Raw genomic sequence first — 21,825 nt, 5'->3', positions numbered from 1 at the left:
TTAGATTCTGCCCCACTTTCTCATGCTGAATAGGAATTCACCATGCATGTAATCTCATTGGTTGTAATAAGACTCGAGGAATAACATGAATTAAGGTCTCAGCGGGGTAGCTGTGTTAGTCTGTAACTTTAAAAAAAATAAGTAGTCCCTGTGGCACCTTAGAGACTAACAAAAATATATAGGATCATGAGCTTTTGTGGAGAAAAGCCACTTGATCAGATGAGTTGGAGTGGAAATAACAGAATCCAAGATATATATATAACAGCTTTTGCTATACAATTTGGGTATGTCTATACCACAGCATTATTTCGGAGTAACTGACATTATTCTGAAATAACAAAAAGCGCATCTACACAGCGAGCCATTATTTTGAAATAATGTGAAGCTGGAGGACTTCTTACTCGGACTCCTAAAATCCTGCTTTCACATGGAGTAAGGAAAGTCAAAGGAAGAGTGTTCTTCCTTTGGCTTCCAGCTGTGTAGACTGAATTAAGCTAAATTAAGCTATTTCGACGTCAGCTGTGCAATTGACGTAGCTGAAGTTGCGTAGCTTAATTTGACTTTTGCAATGCTGTGTAGACATGCCCTTTATGAATAAAGGTGACAGAGTGTGACGCTCTATGAACAGCGGGGGTACCAAATGATTGCACTGTTGAAGGGAGCATCACAGTGTTCAAGCTGAGCGGGGGGCAATATTTTCATTGCTGAGAGCAAACGTATTTATTGTTTTAGAACTACCAACATTGGTAACTGGCTACTGCAGTATGCATGAGTTTCTGAAGCCTGAAATTGGAAGGGTATGTCTACACTGCCACCCTAGTTCGAACTACTCCTCATTGCAGGAGGAGTAACGGTAGTTCAAATTAGGAGCTTTAATTCGAACTACCTAGCCCGTGCCGCGTATAGCCCGTGCCGCGTATAGCCGCGGGCAGGTAGTTCGAACTACAGGGCATTTAAAAATGGTGGCGCCCGGGAACATGCAAATAAAGCCTGGGATATTTAAATCCCGGGCTTCATTTGCAAGTTCGAATGCCTACATTAGCCACCCTAGTTGGAACTAGGGTTGCAGTGTAAACATACCCTGAGAGAGTACTTTTGGCATTATAGGGTCAATCATACAGCGTCATCTTTCTGATTAGCCTGTGTGGGGGAAGTTGGAATGTACTACCATGAAAAATATGTTGCTAGGAAGAAACTGACCGAGAGAATAAAAAATGCAGAAAGGTAAAGAGGTCTAATATCAGGATTTCTCTTTTAAGAAGCATCCATCCAATAAGGGTTAAATTATTTCCTACCACTACATGCTATACTACTTGGTAGCAAAAAGGAAAAAAATCTTCTAGCATTTAAAATTGGCAGCGCAGTTATCCTTTTAAAACCCTATATCAGATTACCAATACCATGTTATGTCTTATATAAAGCTGGATAACATTCATATCAGTTTGTATCCAGTACAAAGCTTCTCATAAATAAATAGGGCTAGAGGCATATTTTGATGGCAGAGGGCAGCATTCTGCTCTGCTCTCACTGAAAGATGGCCCTGGTTTAGTAAAGATATGTTTTGTTGGCAAAAACTCTGCTATCATCTGGTTAAGTGGTGGGATGTTCAGACATGATGCTCAAGCAAACATTTTAGCTTAATCTTGAAGGCAAGTGATTTACTTTGTAGCATTTCAAGGCTATTTATTTTACAGTGCAGCAGCTTGTTTGCTTGGAATCAGTGTGACTCAGAAAATCTTATAAAAAATGAATACTAGAAGGAGGAAAGGGAGAAATAAAAGGAGGAACAAACATAAAATGGGAGTCAGAAAGAGACTCAGTAAAGGAATAAAATTGAACAATGAAGCTGTGTCTAGACTATACCTCTCTGTCAACAGAGAGATGTAGATTAGGCATGTCAGAATTGCTAATGAAACAGGGAGTTAAAAATCCGGCTTAAACATGGTCACCACCTTTTTTCAAAACGGAGCTTTTTGGGGAAAAAAATCTCAGCAGTCTAGACGCAGATCTGTCGAATATAAACCCTTTTTCGACAGATCCTGTATTCCTCAAAAAATGAGGTTTACAGAATCTGTTGAAAAAGGGTTTATTTTCTACAGATCCATGACTAGACTGCCGTTTTTTTAAAAAAAGCTCCGTTTCGGAAAAAAGCGGCAGCCATGTTTATACTAAGGATATTTAAATCCCTGCTTCATTAGAAATTTTGATGAGCTTGATTTGTCGACAGAGAGGTGTAATCTAGACGTAGCATGAATGAAAAAGAGAAGTGAGGAATTAAACACAAGAGAAAATGATATTGACTAGGAACATATCAGATAAAAATCTCTTACACATCTTGAGAGTAGCATCATGTAATTTGAGAGCCTATTTATATAAATTTTTATGCATGTCACTAGGAAATGTACAGTGTAGCTCTTAAATGGCATATCTACACTACAGAGGAAGATCAAAGCTCCTGCTATTCGAATTAGAGGTCTAGTTAAGACAGCTAATTTGAAATGAGAGGGGCACTCTGGTTGATGCCAGTAACCCTGCTTTCACAAGGAGTAAGGGAAGTTGAAGGAAGCGTGTTCTCCCTTCAACTTCCTCCAGTGCAGACAGCACCAAAAGCCAAATTAATCTATTTTGACTTAAACTACGGAATTGATGTAGCTGAAATTGCGTAGCTTAATTTGACTTTTTCTAGAAGTGTAGACATACCCTAAGTGAACTCATTCTTGTTGATTACCAACTCTTTGGGGGCAGAGACCATCTTTTTATTTGCATTTGTACAACACCTCGCATGACAGGGTCTCTGTACCATGACTGCAGCTCATAGGCACTATGGTAATACAAACTATTATTATTTATTATTATTATTAAAAAATCATCACTGGAATCAGCTTACCTTAAGCTAAGCTGCCATGGCATTTACACTATGGGGTCTGAATGGAGCACAAGCTCGTGTTGGCTTCCCTTACTTCTCACAGAATGAGGAGTACAGGATGCTAGCAGGGGCTGCTCTCAGCATTCGATTTGGGAGTCTACACAAGACCCGCTAAATTACATGGCTAGAAAATCTACCTCCAGGTGGTCGATATTCTCCATAGTGTAGACATGCCCTAAGTAAGGAATTATATACCATAAGTGAGGCTGAATCAGGGTCTTCAAGAATAGGAAACTTGAAGTCATTCAAATAATCTGCTTTTCACATTAGCACTACTACAGGCAGTCCCCGGGTTACGTAGGGACTGTAGGTTTGTTCTTAAGTTGAATTTGTATGTAAGTCGGAACTAGTACATATTGTAGGGGAAACTCTAGCCAAACATTTCTCCAGAGCTCAGTTTTATTCTCCCACACCTCACTCTCCTCAGTCCTTTATTCTCAAGCTGAGGTGTCTGCTGAGAAAAGCCGCTCCGCATCTCCCTGGTCTGCTGGGGGGGCGCTAGCTTCGCATCTCCCTGGTCTGCTGGGGGGAAGCAGCTAGTGCGGGGTTGCCTCACCCCGTTTGTAAGTAGGGATCTGATGTAAGTCGGATCCATGTAACCTGGGGACTGCCTGTATTCAAGTGAGAGGAAGATAAACAGTACAAGGTAGAGTACCATAACTGCTCTCCTATTCCTATTTAAAGATATAATGGGTTTTGTTCAGCAACAGTGTTTTCTTTTTCTTCTTTCTCTACAAAGCATTCAAATGAAAGAGTGTATAAAATGAATTAGTATTTTATGACAGTCACACAAAAGATCAGCAAACATCAGAATTCCATCAAAATATATAGAGTAGTAGTTGATCTATGCTAGGTTCTTTTTTTATACCTTCTAAATAAATAAAACTCATAATCACAATCCTGAAACTTCTCAGAGGGGTAACCATGTTAGTCTGTAACTTTAAAAACAAGTAGTCCTGTGGCACTTTAGAGACTAACCAAAATATATAGAAACATGAGCTTTCATGGGTAAAACCCACTTTATCAGATGAATTGGAGTGGAAATAACAGAAAAAAGGTCTATATTGATATAGATAGATAGACATCAATTAGGGATGGTCTAGATGGTATTGGGTCCTGCCATGAGAGCAGGGGAGTGGACTTGATGACCTCTCAAGATCCCTTCCAGTTCTATGATTCTGTGATTCTATATATATGTCTATATCTATGGGTACGTCTAGACTACATGGCTCCATCAACGGAGCCATGTAAAATAGTTTTCTCAGCATAGTCAATGAAGCAGGGATTTAAATAATCCCTGCTTCATTAAAATAAAAATGGCTGCCGGGCTGCGCCGATGATCAGCTGATCCGGCACAGCGCTGCAGTCTAGATGCGGCACAGTCAACAAGAGAAGCCGTTGTCGATGCTCCGGTATGCCTCATGAAATGAGGTTTACTGGAGCGGTCGACAAAGGCTTCCCTTGTCGACTGCGCCACATCCAGATTGCTGCACTGTGCCGGATCAGCTAATCATCGGCACAGCGCGGTGGCCATTTTGATTTTAATGAAGCGGGGATTATTTAAATCCCCGCTTCATTGACTATGCCAAGTAAGCTATTTTACATGGCTCCGTTGACAGAGCCATGTAGTCTAGACGTACCCTCAATGTATATCTATATCAATACACAACAGCAGAAGTACCTGTCAATTATAGGATCTGTGTTAATGAGGCTAATTAAGAGGGCTGGATGTGTCCCATACATAGCTTTTGATGTGAAAATGCAGATGTTAGAGGCAGGAGAGACTGGCTTTGTAGTGCACAAAGCAGTTAATGTCTTTGTTCAAGCCTAGGGTAACAGTGTCAAATTTGAAGATGAATTCCAGTTCAGCAGATCCTCTCTGTAACTGGTTAGTGAAATTCCTTTGTAGAAGAATGGCTACTTTTAAATCCATGACTGGGTGACCAGGCAGGTTAAAATATGCCTAATAAACCTGTAGTTCAATGCTCACTCTGATTGCCAACATACAAATAAGTTTAAAAAAATGAAAGGTATTGTACCCTCAGACATGATGCTTTTTTTTCTTTTCAATTATCTTTTTATAAAAACAGTTCCCAAATAATAGAAAAATCCAAGAAATGTGGACTACATTTTCATTGAAATGAGATTGCTTCTCATTAGCTAGAGAGAAAGCAACAATTTATTAGAAAATGGAAACTGTTTAATAGTCTAGAACATGGCTTAAACAGTTCCACTGCATTTTTTTTGAAACCCCAAATCTACCTTATTACCATACTATTCCCTCTAATACTTTGCCTTCTATTTTACTAGTACTTTTTAGTTTACCTGCACATGTAACGCCATATCAGCAATGAGAATGAGTGGACAGTATAACAGGGGAAATGGTGAAGCTTGGTACCATCATGCAAGGCAAGCCTGAGGAGTGTTCATGTGAAGCATCTTCATCAGCATACCTTGCATCAACTGCTATGAGGCACAGAGTGTAGGGACGATATGATTATGACCAAATCTTACACCAGTGGTGTGCAATCTGGAGCCAGAGGGCCACATGTGGCCCCCATCAGGGTTCCATGTGTGGCTCATGAGACAATTTGTTAACCAATGCTCCATGCAGGGTGGCCAGATTCCACTAGTTTCCATCCATGTAGATTTTTTTCCTACTGGAATTACTAAAATGACACACACGTAAAGCAAGGGAACATGAAATGAGGTGCCTGTTGATTGCACACAACACTGACTGTGAGAGCCATGTCCTCCCTCTGCATCCAGTCAAAGTGCTGTTGTAGTTCAATCGCTACACAATGCAAATTCTAAGTATGCAAGCCTGGTTAGCAAAAATTCCCTATTCCCCTATATTGCAGTGGTTCTCAATTTCCCACTGCTCCCATTGGCCAGACTCCAGCCAATGGGAGCAGCAGGAGGCCGTGCCTGGGACATGATGCCTGTGAGCAGCATGGGGCGCAAAAGCAAGTGTGTCCTCCCACCTCTCAAGCCCAGACCCCACACTCCTACCCTGCTCCTGCACTGCCTCTCTCCCACCAAGACCTCACACCCCTAGCCTGTTCCTGCACCCTTCCCCCTGGCAGACACCCTACCCCCACACTGCTCCTGCACCTTCCCCCTTGGCCAGACATCCTGCTCCCAGCCTGCTCCTGAATCCTTTCCTGCTCCCTCCCCTAAGTCAGACATCTTTCCCCCAGCCTTCTCCTGCACCCTACCTCTACCCTGCTCCTGAACCCACCCTTGCTCCTGCATCCTGGAAGGGACCTTGAGAGGTCATCAAGGCAGGAGACTGGACTTGATGACCTCTCAAGGTCCCTTCCAGTTCTAGTGTTCTATGATCCTCCCTCCTGGCCACAGACTGAACCTTCCCTTGCTCTTGCCCCCTCCTCCTTGGCTAAACACCCTCCTCCCAGCCTGCTCCTGCACCCCACCTCCCACCCAGACTTCACATCCTCACCCCTCTACTGCACCCCACCTCCTGCCCAGATCTTATACTCTCATCCCTATCCCACTCACTGGTAGCCACGTCCCACACACTGAATCCCTCATTTTTGTCCCCACCCCAGAGCTTGGGAGGTCTACAATATCCACTAACCCTGAAACCCCAGAAGAGTAAATCTGGCCTATGAGAGGCCCTGAACCTCTGTCCTCCCTGTCTCTGTCCCTCGCCCCATGGGGCTGGAGCTCCAGGGTAGTGAGGTGTCTCATTTGGGGGCTCCAGGGGTAGTGAGGATTGGGAGTTTTTGGAGTAGTTTTTTGCTTCTCACTTGTGTGGTCCCCAACTGATTTTCTGTGGGTAAGTGGCCCCTGATTCAAAAAAGGTTCTCCACCTTTGCCATACATATAGGCTACGTCTACACTGGCATGATTTTCCAGAAATGCTTTTAACGGAAAAGTCTTCCGTTAAAAGCATTTTCGGAAAAGCATGTCTAGATTGGCAGGACGATTTTCCGGAAAAGCACTTTTTCCAGAAAAGCGTCCGTGGCCATCTAGACGCGCTTTTCCACAAAAAAGCCCCGATCATCATTTTCACGATCGGGGCTTTTTTGCAGAAAACACTACTGTGCTGTCTACACTGGCCCTTTTCCGAACAGTTTTCCGGAAAAAGACTTTTGCCCGAACGGGAGCAGCATAGTTTTTCCGGAAAAGCACTGATGATTTTACATTAGATCGTCAGTGCTTTTCCGGAAATTCAAGCGGCCAGTGTAGACAGCTGGCAAGTTTTTCCGGAAAAGCGGCTGATTTTCTGGAATAACTTGCCAGTGTAGACACAGCCAAAGAAAATATTGAAACCTTTTGTATTGGACATAAATTAATATTTTACTTTATTTAAAATTAAGTTTTAGACCAACATGAGAAAGTTAAAACAAATAATCTGTTTAATAATTTAATATTTCCTTTCTTACTGGTTAAATTAAAACATTTTCCCTAGCTGCAGCACTAGCAAAATGGCTTGGGCATAATTATATAATTAATAGCGAGTTTCCACTAGTAACTGGTGGTACACAGAAAGGTTTGCATTGAGTCAGGTGGGCCATGTGCCAAAAAGTTTGAGAACCACTGCTATGTTAGTTATGACAATATTGGATGCTGAGATGAAGTGGGGCCACTTATGTTGCCCACTCACTAGCCTGGGGGTATGTCTACAGAGGTTTTTTTTTTTTGAAAAATGGCTGTTTTGCCAAAAAACCTTCAATTACGTCCACATTGCAATCATGTTCTTCCGAAAGAAATGGGAAAAAGCATAGACAGCTCTCTAGTGGGTTGCTCCTACTTCGGCTCTCAGAGAATTCAGGCAAGCTGGTTAAAATATCAAAAATAAAATTGATGACATTAATCCTTTGTGGAATAAAGATACAGTTTTAACCACTGAGTTTAAACTCCTGCAAATGCAACATTATTTTAATGCTTACCTAATCTAGAATAGAACCTGAGAAGACTACCTTGTTCACATTGCAGGTCAGCCTGTATAGCAGCCTGCAATTGATCTGAGAAAATGTAATGATATCAAAGCATGCCTGGAGAGAGACATTTTAGAACCAACACAGAGAACATTTGGCTAGAAAGGGATTTAATAGCATCTGACCTCAAGTATCTTGTGCATCTTCTGCAGGCAATTCTGAAAACAGGCTTTCAAAATTTAAACCTAGATTAGACAGACTATTTCATTCACCAGGAAAGAAGAGAGTCCAAGCGAAGAAAGAAACTTGTCAATCATATCACACTGACATTTTGAAATTTCAGTCGTGTATTTTGTAAGTTAGATTCTTTGTTCCATATGTAGGCACCTAAATAGTGTCCTAATTTTCAAAAGTGCTATGCATTCAATAACCTGTAGGAAGAAGCTAAGCACTCAGCTTCTTTTGAAAAGTAAGCCACCAGTAGGTACCTACATATGGAATGAAGAGGCTAAGTTTAGGTGCCCATTTTTTAAAGCCTTTCCTAAGCATCATCAGTCCTATTAATCCTGTCTCAAGTGTGTGGATGGATTAGAGCAGTGGTCACCAAGATCTTGAAGCCTCTGGCAGATGATCCTGACTGCTTTGGCCAAGAGGCTATCAAGTGCTAGCATTTCTGCTGCCCCTCCCCACACTGCTACTCCTCTCCTGCCCTTTGCTTTGGAGCTGCCCCTTCCCCTGGGGAGCCTCCTGCTTTCTATGCAGGGCAGGGAAGGGACAGAAAGGTGCTGATGTCAAGATGCCCCCTCTCCCACTCTGTATCTTTTCCCCGGGAAGCACAGAGGGGGCACAACAGGACTTGGGAGGGAGTTTGCTGGCTGCTTTAGGGAGTGATACAGGGCTAGGGCAGGGCTGAGTCTGCCTTAGCCCCACTGCACCACCACCCAGGAGCCACCTGAGGTAGGCAGGGCCCAGCTGGAGCCCACAGCCTGAATTCCTACCCAGTCATGGACCCCCTCCTGAACACCAAGACCCAAGCACCCCTGCATCCAAATGCCGTCCCAGAGACTGCACCTAGAACCCCCTCCTACATCCCAACTGCTTGTCCCAAGAGCCCAGAGCCTCTCTCACACTCCAGATCCCTTAATCCAAGACCAGAACTTGCACCCCAACCCTCTGCCTGAGCCTGATGAAAGTAAGGATGGGCAAGAGAGGGAAGATGGAGTGAGCAGGGGCAGGGCCCCGGAGAAGGAACAGGAGTGAAGGAGGATGAGGGTATTTATATTTGAGGTAGATCTTGGACTGCACTTAAATTCAAAAAGTGATCTTGTGCTTAAAAAGGTTGGAGACCACTGGACTAGAAGATATCTTGAGATCCCTTCCAGACCTACATTTTGTATAAACCTGGACTCATTTATTCTGGATAATAAAATTGGGGAAGCCATTATTGTCACCTCTGCCACAAAACCTCAAGTCTCAGGAGAAAGAAAGGCTAAAGTATGCCTTTTCCATCTCTGTAATGGTGCAATATCTTAAACATTCTCCCTCTGCTTTCTCTGCATTAGAGTCCTGATCCAGATAATTTTATGATGATAACATTCACTGGTCTTTCTTCAGGATGGTTGCAATGTGCTATTTCTATATAAATGAACATTCTTCTTGCACTTGGTTACAAAGGAAGTCATAGGTCTTTATCATTAACCAATTGGACAATGTGTCCATGGTGTCAGACTTCTGTTGGATCATATATTATATTAGCCCTTCTGCTAGGTCTGTCTTTCACAAAAGATTGTTCAGCTTTACAGACAGCTCTCTATTTTTTTGAGGATTCTTCTTCACTGTTCTTCATTTTCATCCTGTTGCATTTTAGCTCACAAGTAACCCTACTTTAATTCATTATCCTTAGAATATCATATCTTTTGATGCTTGGAATGGTGATTTCCTTACAATGGTAAGGAATAACAACAGAGAATATTGTCATTTTTTTAGAGTGACAGAATTCACAGGAATCTGTCCTCTGGGAGACACAGAACATGTAAATGGATAACTACTTTTAAAAATACTTCTGTAAAAAGGTTTTTATTGCTAGACATGATTGTACTTTACCGAAGTAGAGCTGGGGACCATAAGCCTTATGCTAAGAACTTTATTACAAGTTCTACTACTGATTCCTTATGACTCTGGGGCAGATAGTCAAGCATTCCATAGCTCAGTTTATACATCTGTAAAATGGGTATAAAATATATCACAGGAGATAATGCTGTGATTGTAATGTCATTAATGTTTGTACTGTGGTTTGGTGGCTTCAAATAAACTACTGCATAGTGCTTTGAGATCCTCCATTAGGAGATATAGAGCAGTAAAAAATGGTATTACAGTATATATTATCTGTCACTTTAAAGCTTGAAAATTAAAGTATCTAAGTGTTTTCTCCCCTTCCGTTCAGTTATTTTTTTATATTGCTGTTCTACTGCTGCAGAAGGCAATACTTCTTGTTTAATAGTAATCGGCTCTTGTCATAGCATCACTGAGGAAGTCAGCAGGAATGGAATGTGCTCCACAGTTCTAGGATGCCAGCCATGCACTAGCTGGCTGCCAGGCCCCATACACCATTTATTACTTCTCTCTTTTATAAAGGGACATTGCTTGTTATCTAACTGCCTCTGCTCCCGGCATACAGGGAGCTCAGGTAGAGTTTGAGCCCTCAGTGAATTTCAGAGCAGCTATATCCAGGTGCTTTAAACTTTACAAGGTTTCTTAGTATTAGTGAATATGTTTGTAAATTGGTTTAATAAATTAAGCTCACAAAACAGTGAGCGGAGGAGGGAGGAAGATCATGTTGAACATTGAATGTATCGCTTTTAAACTTTCTAGATGGTAAACTAGTCCACATGCTCTTAAAAAAAGGTTAGGGTTAGTAACAGAATCCAGCATCCATCAGAGATGATGGTGTAGGGGTAGAGTGAGTACAAAGAGAAATACATTAGACTCAAAAGACACAGCAATGGAACACTAAAAGCAAATAGGAAGCCTGACTAATAAATATGCCCACTGGGCCAGTGCCACTGCCTCGCATGGCATAGATACATACAGCAGGATTATACACTAAATGATTCAAACACAGTCCAGTCCATCTGTCATAAACATTAGGTCCAAAGGCCACAGGTGCAGATTGTACTAAAATGTAAAAATTACACCCAGACAGACTACATATTACAATGAGGGAAAAAAGGGGGGAAAATGTCAGAGATTTGTTTCCAATCAATAAATGTTCTCTGACCAGTCTTGTGTGTCCTTAGCAGCCCTGTCATTTCCTTTCTCTCAGTTATTTTATATGTATAGTGTATACTGTATTTTTCAAAGTGCCTAGAATAGTCAAGATAATGTTTTCCACAAATAAATGTGGCCATATCAGCTTGATAACTGGCAAAAAGGAGATAGATTTCAAGAGTCATTTCTCCACACCATTGCAGACATGACCCAAGTGTGGTGAGAATGCAATATACGTCTGCTTAGTGATGGAATCTCTTTCAGATGTGATGGTATGTGCAGAATGGAACTGTACTGAGATAGCGAACAGCCAGAGAAGAGAGTTAGCCAGAACTGATCTCTCTCCAGAAGTCCACACAGAAGGCATTGAAATTTGGGTGCAGTAAGGACTATGAGGCTGTGTCTAGACTACATGCCTCTGTCGGCAGAGGCATGTAGATTAGACAGATAGGCAAAGGCGATTTAAATGATCGTGGCTTCATTTACATTTATATGGCTGCCGCGCTGAGCTGACAAACAGCTAATCGTGGGATGAGGTTTACCGGGGCTGCCGACAAAGGGCTTTGATGTCAACAGCGGGAACGTCCAGACTAGCGCGCGAGCCGACAAACAGCTGATCAGCTGTTTGTCGGCTCAGCGCGGCAGCCATGTAAATGTAAATGAAGCCGCGATCATTTAAATCACGGCTTCATTTGCCTTTGCTGAACAAACAAATCTACATGCCTCTGCCGACAGAGGCATGTAGTTTAGACGTACCCACAATGTTCAAATAGCTCCTGGTTTTTTACTCCTAAATCATTTCTCATACTGAGGGGTTCCTTCACTGTATCGCCTCCAGAATAAGCAATGTGACACTGGCTACATGCCCAAGAAAACCCAAAAAAAGATAAAAATGGTTAAAAAAATCTTCATTCTCTCATTTCAGAATCTTCTTTACCCAACTTGTGCTTAATGGGAACATGATTGTATTGCAGGCCATCAGGAAGAGCGCTCTGATGATCTGGGCAACACAAGTGCAAGCGAAGTCTATTAAGGGTAGCGCTCAGTATATAGCTTTAAGTAGAGTAGTTTTCCCTCTCACTATCAAATCTACTGAAGTACTAAGAGAAACTTGGAAGCTTTTCCTGTTGTCCTTTTCCAGACATTCTTTGATGTTATAGGTTAAATATATAGAAACACTTTTCTAGGTGTCTGTGTTTAATTAAAAGATAACTACAGATACACTTTTCAAAAACAGATGCCATCTCTTCAACACCACAAAACCTTAATGGAGAAGTCCTTTAGAACATAACCAAAGTCTTCTAGACGTTTTTGTGTCATGCAAAAGAATTTAGTACAGAATTATATCACAGCTATATAATTATGCTGGTTTAACAAACAAATAAACCTCCCAAATCATTTTCTATTTAAACGTAGAGGTTTTAAGAGAAATTTCTACAGAACCATAATATATTTCTATAAACTCTATTCGTGCCTACCATTTTAAATCTTGTAGGACTTCCCAATAAACAAAATCAAATTCCACCCATCCTTCCCATTTTATCCAGGAAATGATTATTTGCTCCCTACACGATGAGGCTACGTCTAGACTGCAAGCCTCTTTCGAAAGAGGCTTTTTCGAAAGATACTTTCGAAAAAGCTTCTTTTGAAAAAGAGCATCTAGACTACAATCAGTACTTTCGAAAAAACAAGCTGCTTTTTCGAAAGAGAGCACCCAAGCAGTCTGGATGCTCTCTTTCGAAAAAGCAGTTTGCATTACATAGCGCCTTTTTTCGAAAGAGCACTTTCGAAAAAAAGGCATTATTCCTCATGAAATGAGGAGTACTGCCATCGAAAGAAAAGCCGTGTTCTTTCGATTTAATTTAGAAAGAACACGGTTGTAGTCTAGACGCAGGTGAAGTTTTTTCGAAAAAAGGCTACTTTTTAGAAAAAACCCTGCAGTCTAGACACAGCCTGAGTGAAATCCTGGCCCTGTCAATGAGTAAACACTATGTTACTATGAGAGGACCCCCTTAACTGCTTTCCAATAGATTACTGATGGAAAGGAAGAGGAACAGGATGTACAGGGTTTTCTTTTTCCTCTGTGGTAGATTCTCTTGTTATATTCTCTTACAAATTGGTAGCAAATACCAGGCAGGGGTAAAGTAGGTAATGGTTATCTGTAGTTATCTTTTAATTAAACACCATCAGATATCTTGAAGATTGAATATTACAAAACCAAATCGTTGTATTTTTATTTAAAAACAGCAACAACACAGAACCATTTAAAGAATCCAGAGGTTCCTGGAGTTTAAGTCTCCTGAAACTCGAAGAGCTATAGCAAATAGGAGTTGAAGGACCCTGAACTAGTTGACCATCTCTTCATCAGGAGAGTGAAGTATTCACCTCATTTGCTTTTGCGCAAAAACATGCTGCCTGTCTACACTGGCGGGGAGTTCTTGCGCAAGAACACTGACGTTCTAATGTGTGAAATCAGTGCTTCTTGCACAAGAATTATGATGCTCCTGCTCAGGAATAAGCCCTCTTTCGCAACTGTTCTTGCGCAAGAGGCCAGTGTAGACAGGTATCATGAATTTCTTGCGCAAGAAAGCCCGATGGTTAAAATGGCCATCGGTGCTTTCTTGTGCAAGAGAGTGTCTATACTGGCATGGATGCTTTTGTGCAAAGGCACATGCCAGTGTAGATGTTCTCTTGTGCAAATACTTTAACGCAAGAACTCTTGTGTTAAAGAGTATTTGCGCAAGATCACGCCAATGTAGATGTAGCCATACTGGGTCTGAGTAAAGCTCCTCTTGTAGCAACAGCATACAGAATGTGGTAAAATCCTCCATGTATTAGGGAGCTGGACCAAGTCCTGTAACTGCAGACTTAACTATGTTGTTTTTCTTAAACAGAACATAAAATACCTCTGGGTTGACAACTTGGGTGCCAAGTTTCAGCCACTGAGTTTTTGAAATGTTTTCAAGCAGGTGCAGATACCACCTGGCACAGTGTAAAGGTGCACAATAGGAATGCCTAGATAGATTAGATTGATAGAAATGACACAGCATCCTCACTGTGAACACACTGTTTGTTGTAGTAAAAATACTGTCAAGCTATTTGCATGTTCAGAGACGGTGACAAAACGTGTTTGCCCCCCTGGCTGTCAGAATCAGAGTTTTTCAGCTCTGTCACAAGCTGAGGCTGAATGTGGTGAATTTGATTATGCTCCGACCAACCAGTAGTGGCTGAAATACCAATATTAAGGGCTTGAGCCTGAGAGCTTTTGGGCAGCCTGCACTCCCATTCAATTAGCATCTTCCATGATCAAGTCCTAGTGGCTCTGTCCTTCTTCTGCATCATCTGTCTTTTTATACCTCCCCCTCCCACCAAAAAAAAAAAAAAAAACCAGAAAAAAACCCATGGCACTCTTTGCATTAGAAACATGTTCTATTTACTGTGAAGTAGGAACCAGTTACAGCAAGTTGCAGAGTTTCTCAATCTATATGATTGAAGTGTTGAAAACCTTGCAGGATGACTCAGGCCTTATGATTAACATCCTTGACCTATTTTATAATATGCTAGGTGTAGTTTTACCCCATACATTAAAATTATAAAACAAACTTACTTCATGTTCTCCATCACAGTCTTTCCTCTCTCCTAAAACACACACTGAAAAACTTCTCCATAGTTGGGCCATCATTAATGAATAACTTTTTTACAGGTAGAATAATTTCCTCTGCTATAATTTAATGTACAAATAATTTTTAAACAGATGCGGAAACAAAACTGACAATTAAAATTGTAGTAAGTCGAGGGTCAGTAACATGGAGTCAGCTGGCCTGAATAGAGGCCTGTAACATGAAAACAGCAACAGGCCTGCAATCTAGTGAGCAAGACTTTGGTTCAGTAACACAGGAGCCAAGAAAGAGGCCCTATTGATAATTGTGTGATTGTGTAAATTAGGTCGAGCATGGAAGGCCACAGGGAGGCACTGGGTACAGACTGTAAGCCAAAGGGGAGTAATGGAACATCTTAATAAGAAATGTCTTGGTACAAAGATTCCCTAAAAACTAATGCACATACCGACCTAGGTTCAGGACAGGTTCGAGATTGACAGCATGAAGGATAGTAAGTAAGCCCCCGTTCCGTAAGGTGGTATCTGAGCAACAGAGGGTGGTAACCTGGTACGTAAAGAAATGATGTAAGCTGTTTGTACCTGTCTATAAAAGGACATCTCAAGTGCTCTCCAGCCGACCGGGGGGGGGGGGGGGGGGCACTAGGCACTAGGCGCCTGAATGGCAGATGTCATTGCCTAAACGTACAGTAGCTTAACTTTGACTAACTGCTGTTCATATCTGTTATATGGCAATAGGCCTGCCCAGCCTGTTGGTACCTTGTCAACGTGGGCCATAGTGCCCAGTGGTGTAACATTGTACTGATCTCTGTTACCAACTGGTAGAGCTTCGCATTTGACAATAAAACTGCTCGATTGATTTCAAACCTTGCCTGCATCTGTCGTTTCCGGGGCCTCTCAGAGATCTCCTGTGTTGACCCAAGTGCACGGGGTCTAACACTCTAGATAAAGGGAGTACCGATTGTTATGCACGCAGCCGAAAGTTTATCATCACCGACAGAGTAAAGGTCCTATCAGGAGCACTCCAGGACGACCCTGACCAGACGACGCTGACACTGACAGTTCAGACCACCAAAGGTACCGAGGTACAGAACACTGAGGTACAAAAAAATCAGGTTGTTTCATTTCTAAAATACAATATTTATACATTATATTTATATATAATACACAGTCAATAGCCTATAAATTAATAGGTATATGCAAATATGGAATATGTTGTAAAAATACAATTGTTAAAAATGGAGATTTCCTCAGAAATACCTTAAATGTGTTGCAAACATAGGCATATCTATTTATATTCACCTTACAAATGAATTCATATCTATTTTGGTCAGAGTTAAGGCTGCTGTATGAATTTTTATTTCTTACCTATGCTTACGTATGAGAGCATTTCCTTAGGTTAAAGTATGAAAAGTGAAGCAATGTTTAGTCTTTCAGAGAACCATAATTCATGATTTCTTTTTTTCCCTTTATTTCTAGAATTGAAATGTTAGTTAGGAAATCAGGTCAACCACATTTAAGCAGGTTTTTTTCCAGAGGTGGCATATATACTGCAGGACACTGAGAGAAGGTGAGGAAATTAAAGAAAATAATAAAAAATCGCTATGATTGTTCAATCTACACAGGGAGAAAAGTTATTCTTAACCTCTCTCAAGGGAATGGCAGATAAAGCAAAAAACAGCTATGCTGCCCGAACAACTGTGATTAGTGAAAAACACCATTTCCTATCCCACATAAGTACAGTAAACAAGTGACTGTATTACTAAATGCACTTATCTGAAATAGCAGAGCGCCAGAAATAAAATGGCTGATTCAATGTTTTTTTGTGTAACATGGGATATCATTTATTTTTCAGCTAATTTTACATTCTGTGGATTGACACTCTTAATACAAAAAGGGGAAAAACTTAATTAACTCAATTGATCCAAACTCTGGCCTGCCTTTGTCTACCTGAAAGGGTGTACCCTAGTGCAAGTACCCTGAGTACTGATGACCAGTGGTTGAATCAGACTTAATCCCAATTGTAGACAAGTCCAAAGTCTACAGTATACATCATTCCTTTGGAATGGCTGGACCCTAGCAACTACCCTCTTTACCTCTATGCCCAGACGCACTTTTGTCGGTGGGCTGATGACAGCCTGTCACATTTCTTGCCACAGACAGTTGAGCTTTTCACATAAGTTGCACAGCTTTTGTTAATGATGTGAAACAAAAATGTGCACCGGAATGAGTTACAAAGTTCATAAGTACTTGTCACTGAAACCAGCTGTAGACAAAAAGAACCCTGCAAATGTAACTTGCAAATTCAAAATGCATGGAACACGTTACCTCAGCAAATGCAGTCTCCAAAACCCAAATAAGCATTATTCAGTTTTGGTCACAGGACCAAAGGATAAAACTCAGCCTAAATGCCTGAAGCTGCCACTTAATTCGATGTTTAGGTACCTAAGTAAGATTACCATCAGAGATGTCGAGTACCCATCACTACCACTCAAGTCAGTGGAAAGTGAGAGTGCTTAGTATATCACAGCATCACACTATTCATTAGTCTGAATAGAATTTGCAAAAGTGCTCAGTGTTAGTACAGCTTTCTTCCCAGTGAAGTCAATGGTAATCCTCCCTGTGGCAGCACTCTCATTACCTGCATGGAGGGTGAGGGCAGAATTAAACCAATGCCGAGTGCTTCTGAAGTCCCACCTTTTTGCAACAGTGCTTTCTCCAAGAGTTATTTCTTATAGCTCTTTGTTTATATTTCTCTGAGAATCAAAGTACAACATATAGCAAAGTGCTCCTCAAAAACCTCAGTAAAAATAACTATGAAACAAAACCAGCAACATATGGATTGCACTTTCTAGATCCATAGAAAGCCGCTCTAACAACAGTCCTTCAGAAATGAACTTTTGTGTGGCTACTGTACCCTGAAGGAGCTTTGAGCACACAAACAGACTTTGTTACAACGAGAGGATTCTCATCCTGACTTTAGATCATTAAAGAAAACCATGAGCAAATGTAACATGGACAGGGAGAAGCAAACCTGGGGGGCGGGGGGGGGGGGGGTCTCAGGAACTTAGTGCATGAGCTTCTACTGCTTCATGGAACAGTGAACCACACCCACTAGATGTGTGTTACACAAACAACAGCTTTAAAAAGTGATACTGAACATACTTAGATTTCACATATTGAATTTTAAGAACATTATTCAATCTTGATTATCTAAACCTCTGCTACCTGAAACAGTATCATGACCCTATTTGTTAATTTAATTGAAAATTTCTGTATTATCTGAAACCTTGATTCTCTAGAATGATTCTATGTCTCCCACCCTCTCCCCGCAAGACAGCCAGCTCATTGAGATGATATTAACAACAGGTTAGACAAACATCTGGCTGGGATAGACTAAGTATACTTAATCTTGCCTCAGTGCCAGGGGATAGACTACTGACCTCCAGAGATCTCTTCTAGCCCTTCTATGATTTCTATATAAGTTTCTAAAAAAAAATTACATGATGGCCCCTACTGTGATCCCACAAAATAATAAATCTAGTGCCTCACTGCAAGCTGTACTGATCTGCAATACACATGCTGTTGCTACTCCTTAAAAAACTTTAAGTGTTCTGTCATTATTGCGCTATTCTCCAAGGATTTTGAATGTACCTTGGTGGAGAAGACAGAAATGTAAGTTATAAGTTATTGTCTTTTAACGGATTTTTAAACAGTTGGGGAACTAGACATAAAAAACACAGTGCTTTACTATGTAGCAGCTGTACTTGCCTTTCAGCACTCTGTACTGACCTCTACTGGTTTATCAGCTGTAAGCTCCAAAAATATGAAACGAGACAAATTTAGCCTATTATTTGCTAAACTTTTTACCCCTGTGCAGATTTGAGTTAAACTGTGTATTGTAGCACTAGAGCATAACTTGTCACACATCTGAGGAAAGAAATATAAGAGGAAGTAGTGTTCTAAACCATTTGTGATGCAGTTATTTGTATGGGGGCTGAGACATGACTAAAGCAAACAAGTTACAACCAAATCTAATAACACTGCAATTTCAGTTGGTAAAGATCAAACCTCTCTAATCTGGCATCCTCGGAACCTGACTGGTGCCAAACCAGAGAATTTTCTGGACCATGGGAGATCAATATTACCTACTAGCATTACCTATACTTCTACTGCTTATTGGGCTCTTAAAAGACATTTAGGGGTAAGTTAGAGCTAAATAACAGCTAAAGAACACTGAAAGCCAGGACTGGTGGCTGTAAAAAAACTTCATGGGACTGCAGGAAACTTATCCACACCCATGATAAGTGGATATCTGGCTAATTAAAATCATTCCAGACCAGGGATGTTGCCAGACTAGACAGGTTCAACCTGTATAAAGGCATTAGCAACATGGTACTATTCTGCATGTATATAAATGTGGTTTATTTATTGACAACAATTTCTTGTTCATCTTTACTATCCGGTGTGTTGTATTCACCAGCTGTCTCTCATATTATAAACTTTTTGGCTTTTTGAGGCAGGGCCCACCGTACTCTTGTATTTGTACAATCCCAAGCAGAGATTTGTATATTCATTGCCTGCAATCATTCCTAATTGACAGATTTCTATTTAGATAGCACATTTGTCTCCAGAATCCCTCTTCAGATGAACTGCTTGCTCTAATTAGAACTGATCTGGTAAATTTACTACCTGTTCTTATCTACTACACACTATGGGATCAAAGTTCAGCAGCAAGTCTGATGTTATAGAAGTATTACTATATAGGTTCTATGAAATCAAAGTCATCAACATGTCTCACTAAAAGCAATGACATGGTTACTTCAGCCTTCTTACTACTCATGATTTATCACCGGTCTACTTATTCAGTCTCTCAGCTATCTTTAGAACTTTGTGCTTTACAGTAAAAAACAACCCAAGTTCAGAATAAGTAAACTAGCAAACTTTTCCATGCTCGTTTACCACAAAAACATTTTCAGTATCTGCGACACTAATGCTGTGAAAGTTTCCAATTTTCTAAGGCTATTTTTGGACTTCTTTGTTACATAAGTCTTCAGCTATGAATAATAGTTTTATGACTCATGAAAACTTTATTTTCTCACACTGCTCCCCAGTCACCCTGTCAATGAGTCCAAAAAAAAGCTTGTTTTTTCCCCCTTAAATCAACTTTGTTAGCTGGAAAAGAAAGTTCAGTGCAAGCAGTGTTAAGTCTTGTTCTCTCTATGTATAGAATAAAATACAGTGCACATTGTGAATATATTTGGAGCCTCCTACTACACAAGTGAAATGACCATTGAAATTCTCAGGAACATGCCTATCTATTTGATTTTCTCTGTTTACCTGTTTAGATCCTAAACATAAAAGATTGCTCACAAAATCAAAAAGAAATCCCATATTGTACAACTAAACATTTCGCGTACGTTAGCACTGTTTATATGAAAACCATTTCCCTATTAATTTCCTATATATATCTGAATTTCCCTCTGATCTTTGCTTTTTTCCCCATTTTCCTCACTTGATACTTTAGAATCATAGATTCATAGAACATTAGGGGTGGAAGAGACTCAAGGGTCATCTAGTCCAATTCCCTGCTCAAAGCAGGACCGACCCCAAGGAAATCATCCCAGCCAGGTCTTTATCAAGTCTGGCTTTAAAAACCTCTAAGAATGGAGATACCATCACCTCCCTAGGCAATCCATTCCAATGCCTCATCATCTTCTTAATGAAATAGTGTTTCCTAATATCCAACATAGAACTCCCTGACTTCAACATGAGACCATTGCTTCTTGTTCTGTCATCTGCCCCCACTGATAATAACCTAGCTACATCCTCTCAGGAACTAGCCTTTCAGGTATCTAAAGGCTGCTATCAAATCCACCCCTCACTCTTCTCTTCTGCAGACTAAATAAGTCCAATTCCCTCAACTTTTATGGTGATGAATGCTTTAGAAATGGCTGCAAAAAAAACCCAACAAATAAAAACAAAAATAACAAAATCAAAAAGAATTCACAACACTCTGCACTTTCCTCGAATTCAGAAGAAAGGCAATGACTTCCTTTGCAGTTAATATCAATGCTGCTTCTTGAGTGACCAGCAGAGGGAGAAAAGGAGGCACTCGTGCAGAAGGTAAACACTTGGGAGATTAATTATCCAGGGTGATTTGCCCTCATCCAATTTAGTCCAGGAGGTTTCAAAACTACAAGCCATGGATCTGTAGCACAATGTGAAATGCCGAAACTCTGTAAATGATTTTACTTAGCCAAAGCACTGCTGTCGATTTTCCATCTCTTACCTTTACCTGGTGACTCTGTGGAGTTGCCTGACAGGTTGTTTTCTTCTAGTTTTGTTGGTCTTTCCACAGTTCTGATTCTTGCACTGGTGTTTTTGAGACTTCTACAAACAACTGAATCCAATTTTCTTACTGTTTTCTAAAATTATAAAAAAATGTAGTTTTACCATAGCAACTATGTTATAATAATGAGACTTGCAAATCAGTATTTTTTATCTTAAAGTATGGAAATACAGAAGCTATTTATGACAGCTCTAAGTCAACATAAACAAAATACATTGCTTCTTCTGTACACTATGTCGACTTGCCTGCAGTACAATCATCCTCTTCTCATGAAAAATTTTGAAACAATATTTTCTGTCCGCTCTACACAAAATATTCCACAACCACCCCAAAATTTTATTTTTCCTTACCTCTGATATCCAAGTGAGGTCACATTCTGTTAAAAACATCCTGCCGAGCTTCAAAGAATCAGAATGCAGAAGCTATGCAACTTGCTGACTAACTTTGCTCTGTGTTATTTACCAACTACACAAAGAAAATGCTGTCTATTCAAAACACATTTCAAAACTCTTTTCACAGAAAGTGAGTGAACAAATGGTCCCATGTCCTAAGCTGTAGTCATATCTCCCATGAGGCCCGGTGATAGCTGTGGGGCATGGAACGGAGTGACACCAGTCACTACAAAGCACTTTTGTAAACAACTTTTGAGTGTGTGTGGAGGAAAACAGGGCAAGCGTGGGGGAAGGGGATGTTACTTTTTTCTCTGTCTTAACATTATGTTTTCTTGCTTTATCATCTCTCATTCAGAACTCCAATCTTG

The 21,825-nt window shown here is 40.7% G+C and overlaps 1 protein-coding gene across 1 annotated transcript in view; it reads right to left on the bottom strand.

Annotated features, from left to right (window-relative positions):
* ST18 (ST18 C2H2C-type zinc finger transcription factor) overlaps nt 1-21,137 on the bottom strand; it is a 216,468-nt gene extending 195,331 nt beyond the window's left edge. The window contains exon 1 of the mRNA XM_075920711.1: nt 21,006-21,137. The gene's annotated coding sequence lies outside the window, so the exon portion shown is untranslated. The remainder of the gene's footprint in view (nt 1-21,005) is intronic.
* Nucleotides 21,138-21,825: the final 688 nt, after the last annotated feature.

The sequence above is a fragment of the Pelodiscus sinensis genome, chromosome 2, assembly GCF_049634645.1.
Source record: "Pelodiscus sinensis isolate JC-2024 chromosome 2, ASM4963464v1, whole genome shotgun sequence".
Classification (NCBI taxonomy): Eukaryota; Metazoa; Chordata; order Testudines; family Trionychidae; genus Pelodiscus; species Pelodiscus sinensis.
This window is presented reverse-complemented; position numbering and strand designations above follow the sequence as displayed.